Here is a 7,258-nt window from a genome sequence, read left to right as displayed (position 1 = left end):
ACTGACCATTTTATTATCATAAAGTGCTGGCAATACACAAGTTAATAGTATAAAGAGAAAATACTGCAGTACTTAAACTGTGGTGAAACCATCCTTGAATAATCGCAAATTTATCCACTATTTATCCATTTATCTATTCAGATTTTTGTCCTATTTTAGAGAGGAACTTGTTATCTCCAATTTAACTAGTCAATTTTTCAGCTAGATTGTATTTCTTTGTACTGTCTGAACATTGCAATTAGGCTATAACTAAAGAAAACTGGAAGATGAAAAGAGAGACATTTGTCAAAATTTAGAAATTAATGTTTTGCATTAAAATCTATTTATGGAGAATGAAAGGGGAGGAAAATCAATGTTAAAAAGGAGTTAAACACTGAAAACTCACTTACTAACTTTTCTCCTGAGGACTTCTATTTGCAGATAAATATTTGCCTGACTGTGACGTGTGTATCTACTATAGTACTGCCAAGTGGATACTCCATCAAATTTTTTCAACTTCAGTTAGAATCAATATGCAGTTAATCTGTATTATAATTCACTTTTAAGGGTGGATTTTGCAAAAAGTGAAATGAATGTAGATAAGATATTGTTGACACTATGTAAAAACAGATTTTTAAAAAGAGGTATATATACATTGCATTTGTCTCATAGTTGCAGGGTCTTGAGTAATTTTCCATTGAAGCCAAACATTGAAGTCAATGACTTCATTAGTACTGCAGCACACTGAAGAAAAAGATTTCTTTCTTGGAGAATTTTATACAACATGTCTTGTATATTGGTGCCACAGCACACAGGCTAAGACACATGGACTTTAATTTCAGTGCATCTGGAAACTTCAGCATCGGATGTGGCTTTGTGTCAGGGCAGAGTCTTGGCCCAAGCTAGTAAATTTCCTGAGAGAGAACACATAATTCTTGAATTATCTCAAATATAAAATAGAAGCAAACAGAAAAATGTGCAAGACTGACAAATAGGAGCCTAACAAACAGAAGGACTCAGTACCTGCACATTCGCAGTAGTCTTTTAAAATAAGGCAGATGCCCATTCAGTCTACTGACAGCCATGAAACACAAACAAACATTTAAATGGAGTTAATTTTAGGCTTTGCAACAGATTTTTCCTTTCTTTTAATAGAAATAATTTTTTCCTATGGTTTTTTCATTATGCATGTTATATTTAGCAAAATTAGTATAAATATATTTTGTTTGCCTAGAGAGATCAGAAAAAGGAAATAAGTGTCATTTCAATGAAGGATTAAAATTTGCTTTAAAGATCATAAGTTTGTAAAGTTCACAAAATACCTTTCATTGTACTAGTAGGAATTTCAATAATCCTTTTGTTGCATATTCTTTTAATGACTGCTTTCCTTTTATACATAAGTTTTATCAGTGTTAAATGTAGGTAGCTGGGAGGTACTTTAACAAGAGTATCATACTTATATGCTTATTTTTTTAATTCACCTTTGAAAGGTTATATTTAGTCATCAAACTTTATATATTTTCCTCACATTTTGAAATTATATGTATTTGACATTTTGTGTTCAAATTCACTGTCATAATGATGTTCCAAACCACCTAATAAATTCTAGAAGTACAGCCTTAGATATGAGCCAAGATCCCTTGTTTGGAATGGCAAGAAATGTTGCATCGCCTGTCTCTTACCTCATTACTTTCCTCTATCACAGTTACAATCTGATGTGACTTACTGCATCAAGCATATCAGCTAAGAAATTAAAACTTGCAAATTTTAGGCTGAACTATTAAAATCTACTGATTTAAAGCCCAACCACAAGACTGTTTGTGTACATTTCCAGCAAATAATTTGACAGGTGAGTGTCAAGGGTACTGCATCCCAGCAGTGCAGTCACTTAAGGACTGTAAAAATCTCCTGTAGCATGTAATACTCAGTTTTGAATAAGTAACTGAAAATAACATTTTTCAACATAAAATTCATAATTTATTTATGAGGTGTCATTAGTGAAAACCACAATTATAACATAGACAAAAAGAGGAGGTCCTAGATTTTTGTTGCTCACTGCTTTAATATTAGTGACATGAATGATTATTTTTATAATTGTATCATTTCAAAGGTTGCGAATGTAAATAAAATACTGAACACACACTTTTCTTATTCACAGTTTAAAATATGAATCAATTATCAATTGACATAAAAAGAAGATTCCTGGCTCTTTGTAGGCATTCTGTTTCAGTCAACATTCCTTAAGCAGTTGTGTGAATCTTCCTTTTTTATTATGTTGACTTCCTTCAAAGTTATGGTTAACTCTGTTCTTTTTAAGGAATATTGATGAGTGTTAAAGATAATTTGTACTAAATGAACATTTTTACACTACTGCTCTCTATCCCCCAAGAAAAAGTAATTTTTGAAAGTAGGCTTGTAAAATAGTGGTTTAAGAACTTTTTTTGATATAGTTTGGCAACTATATATAATGCTTACTTTGATACAATTTTACAGATAATATCCTACTAACACTACTCAAGAAAATCCAAAGTTGTCTTCAAAAAAAAAGTAACAGTCTTTTTTTGAGGGCTTTGTGATTAATAAATGAGAAAAGAAAATAACTTCTTCCATGGTAAATGTAAAAATATTCCAAAATATCCTTAAAAATGTACAGAAGAATAGTACTGAAAATACTGATTTTGCACACCTGTGGTGAGAAGATTATTCTACTTCAGTAGGAACGAGTAAAAGGAACTCAATTACCTTCTAATTCTAGAGATAAATTAATCCTGCTTGCATCTTCACAGGCCCTCCACTCTTTCTACTCTCGGCAATGCAGTGGCAGAGAAAACTTGAGGAGAAGCCCAGAGGACCTGTCCCCCTGTGTGGGCAACCACAGCACTGCCCCAGAGCTGTAATGTGGGCTGCTGAGGCACAGGAGGCAGGTTTCCCTATTGTTACACAAGTGCACAAATGTAGCCTTTTTTTTTTTTTTTTTTTTTTTTTTTTCCCTTCTTCAAGGAAATGAACTCAACCAGCCTTTCCATGGAATAACTCAACAACTAAATTCTAGAGTGCTTTGTACCTGGAGCTACAATCTCATGGGTCTTGTTTGGAGCTACAGGTAGGTGCTTGCCTTTGGAAAACATGCTTTGTTTCTCCTTTCACTTTTTAGTTGGCTGAAAAAGAGATGCTGCCTACTTAACCATTCATAAAGGACTTTGAAAACACTTTGTCTGTGGCATCAAAATACTTTCCTCTATCATATGACATCTCAGTATTTTATCTTGGACATGTGGTACACTGTAATGTGAATTCCTTTTGGGAGAAAGGTGAGCTTGGAGCAGGCTTTGCTGAGCATCTCCTTGTTTTGATTTTGTCCCAAGCTACAAGCGGAAGGATAACAGCAGTCAAGCTCTCACTTTTGAGACATGAGAGCATAGCTGCATCTCCTCTTGACTGGAAATTCCCAAGCATGAGCATGTAAAAGCATTTTCATCTCTATGGATAAAATCACAAAGTACTTTACAAATAACTTATATCTTGCAATGTGACTATTTTAATCATGAATTATCTTTTAAATTTGAACATAGAAAAAGCCTTTTAAATATTGTTTCAAAATGCCTCTATACTTCATGCAGCACTACCTAAGTTATGTCAGACACACTTTCATGATATATCTTGGTTAAAAGGTTGCAGCTTTCCTTAAAAAGTGTTACACATTCAGTTACTCCCATACATGAGGCATCTGATTCAGGAATGAGATTTGTATTTACCTGCTATAAACTCAGAAGGTTTACTGTCAATGTGTAGCAAGGTGCTGGCAGCTGGAGCTGAGGGACACCTCGGGGAGCAAGGGCAGCCCCATGTCAGACGCAGGCAGCTCCAGCTGTCCAGTGGACACCCCACAGGACATGACTGAGGGCACCTGGCTGGAAACATGCCTGAGACAGGGCAGAAAACGACAGACAGGCTGAAGCAGACAGAACAGAAAGGCTGAGAAGCAGCAGAGGGAACACCACAATCAGAGAAGGACATGCTCTACGTGCCAGAGCAGGTATTCCTCCTGTGGCCTGAGATCAAGTGTGGTCTCCTATGTACCTGTTAGTCCACCTTGAAGTTCAGATACCCACACACGGAATAGTGAACTAAAACACAGAGAAAATAGGAGCTGGATCACATAGAAAATAGGAAGGGAGTTTATTAACTTATACAGAACTTGTAAGTTTAATATTACTGGCACAGTGCTTGGCCAAAAAAATATACTGTCAACATCCTGCTTAAGTGTGATATTTATTCCCCTCTCCCAACTTCTCTATTGATCCTCCCTAATCCAAATTTATCCCTCTATTTCCCCACTTCTGGTTCTTTCTCTAAGCACTCCAGAGTTGTTATGCACGTTTCCACGTTCCTTTTAAAACATCCCTACGAAACTTTGGATAATCCACTGGGTGCCTGATAGCCTGATATATCCCATAAAAAGTTTATTCATTCCCATGAGCCACATGGTAATCTAGCTTCCCCCTTCCTATCAGTTTCAAAGTTATGTTTGAGCTTCTTCATGGTGACAATTGAGCAACTGTGTAGGTGGCTCAGCCATTGGTGGCATGGGAGCTCTTATCTTTGTTATGCTCTCTGTTATCTCCTGACTCGTTATGTGTATTTACTTATTACTTTTCCTATCTCTTGTTTCTGTTTATTAGTGAGTAAATTACTCACCCAATATTCTCACTCAAACCAGATATCCCTACAACTCAGAGATTCACATACCCTTTGAGTTTCCTACATCTTTAAAGAGCTGACAGAATGACCTAAATCTTATCAATATAAACCAGCTAGGACAAATAAAATGTTAGCACGTATAAAATAAAACATAAAGTGAATGTAAAGCTCTGTAATAATGAACTAAGAAACTGGTTAAGTTTGAACCATACAGAGGCTGTTGTCCAGCATCATAGAGTATTTTTCCCACTTATTTATTTTGGTTTTGACTTGATTGAACCAGATTCAGCATAGGCTTTTCTTTTCAGTACAGAAAAAAAATTGACTTTTAGTCAGTTTATTGTGCTATGATTTTGATAACAAAGGCGAGACTAATTATAAGCTTAACCAACATTACATGTCATTTTAGAATAAAAAAATATTAGAATATTTTATCCATTAAAACAATATAATGAGAAAGTAATAGACAAAAGTAGCACCCAACAAAGGATTTCTTATGAGCTATGGGTTTTTTCTCATGTGTTGAGTGCTAATATTCATAAAATGAAATACTTTGCATTTTTTAATACTTTGCATGGTATGAACAGAGACTTATATTTCATGACCTGCGTGTTTGTTTTCTCTAACACAATATAAATCATGGTAGAGGTATAGACATAAGGTGATATTCTTTGAACTTTTAAACAGTTTGTTCTTTTATTTTTTTTTGTTGGATAAAAACCTCACTGTATCTCATCATGTAGTTCACGCACTACATCAGGTCTGCTTTCAGAACATGTGTGATGAAGACATTAAAAGTTGAAAGTTGTTTTGTCTATGTAGCTCCAAATAAATTTCCCTTCTACTTAACTGGATAATAATGCTGATTCTGTAGAGAGAAAGTCTTACCACACATGAGAAGCACTCAGAATGCCTTGGATTTCGGATTAGCATACTTACACAATTTTTTCCTTGGTATGCATTGACTGCAGCTACCGTATTTACCAGCACTAGTATACCTCTGAAACTTAAAAAAAAAAAAAAAAAAATGCAAATACTGGGGAAGAATAATAGTGGTAGAGGTTTTATTAAGATAGAGAGGAGAGCTGGGAGCAGACACTATGCTTTGTTTTTGTGTCCGCCAAAAGAACATATCACAACTACTCAGCCAGAGGAAACTTCATGATGAAAACCAAACTCTGTCTCAGATAATTTATACTCCTATTCATCTTCCCTAGCTGCTCCTGTGTCAGCAGACCCAAACCCTTGCCAAGCCAACAAATACAGTCTGCAATGTTTTGAATTTTCTAGCATCGGGTTTTCAATGCAACTTGAATCTTTGTATTTACTTGATTTATGTGCAATTCATGTCTATGAGCTCACAGCTGAGTCCATGTGCTCAGTGCCCAGCTCCACCAAGACTCACAAACACGTGTTAAAGCTGTGCTACATCTTCCACACTCAGGGGACCATCCTTTTTGTAAACTCAAGAGAGGGGAAGAGATGAAGGTGTGGAGACGAGACAAAGGACTGAAGTGAACATACTCTGAGACAAGGTTAAACACATTGTTTCTAATCTACCTATAAAATCAGAACTTTGAGATAAATTAGGAAAAGTAAGAAATCCCACCAGGATACACCTCTAAATAGAAAACTCTAACATATGGTCTTCCTGGCTTCTGGGTATTTAAATTTATTGCAGTGTGCCAACATACACAGTATTCAGTTCCCGATAATTGTGAAACAGACCATTAACTGTTCTAAACTGTTATATCTCTTGGGATCCAGGGTGATATGTGAAATCATTATAATATAGCTATAGATGTAGAAAAGAAATTATGAAAAATTATAAAACTATTTTAAAATATTAATTTAGGAAGACTGTTTAACAAGATGCATACCATGTGGACAGGTAAAGAGAGAATTTGGAAGAAATGCTCTGCTTAGAAAAAGGTAAGAATTGCTTTCCAGATAAGGATCAATGAAAGAAGGGTGAGTCAGTGCCAAAGCATAATTTTCCATTAGTGTTCATGCTCAAAGTCTCTTTTCAGGGGCCATTCACTAAATAAAATTAATGTAGATATAAAATTTTGGCACCATTCCTGAATTATAATCCCAAACAAACAAGCAAGTAGAAATTAATAATCAACCTGTAAAACAGTTGTATTAGGGCATTATCTCATGTCTCTCCCATTAACAGCAGATTTTGCATGCCTAAAAACCCTTGGAAAAATAAATAACTCTGTTGGGCATCCAAGAATAAAGCTGGTCATAAATTTTCTGTGGATATTTAGTTTTTACTTGTTATTATTTGAATAATAAATCTTTCTCAAAACGTTTTAGATTTGATCAATTTTAAACAACCCCACAGCAGAATTCCAGATGAAACCAAGGCAAACTTGGGTAAGGATGTTCTTAGGATGTACAAAAGATTTTATATCAATGAGTTTTTTTTCACAGAACACATTATTCTGTGCTTTGCTTCTACTTCTGTCATTCATAAGCAAAGTTAGGCTTAGTATTCCTCAGAGAGGGTTTAGTTTTTCCTAAACCTAGAAAAATATATGTCTTTTTAGAGCTAAGGGAGGGTGGACACACT

The 7,258-nt window shown here is 35.1% G+C and overlaps 1 long non-coding RNA gene across 1 annotated transcript; it reads right to left on the bottom strand.

The window, feature by feature from the left end:
• Nucleotides 1-776: 776 nt before the first annotated feature.
• On the bottom strand, nt 777-2,829 carry LOC136359882 (uncharacterized). The gene is made up of 3 exons (XR_010743361.1): nt 2,722-2,829; nt 1,003-1,050; nt 777-893 (listed from the first exon to the last, which is right to left on the bottom strand). It is a non-coding gene; the product is annotated as an uncharacterized lncRNA (long non-coding RNA).
• Nucleotides 2,830-7,258: the final 4,429 nt, after the last annotated feature.

Source organism: Sylvia atricapilla, chromosome 4 (genome assembly GCF_009819655.1).
Source record: "Sylvia atricapilla isolate bSylAtr1 chromosome 4, bSylAtr1.pri, whole genome shotgun sequence".
NCBI lineage: Eukaryota > Metazoa > Chordata > Aves > Passeriformes > Sylviidae > Sylvia > Sylvia atricapilla.
Note: the sequence above shows the minus strand (reverse complement) of the source record. Positions and strands in the feature narration are given on the sequence as shown.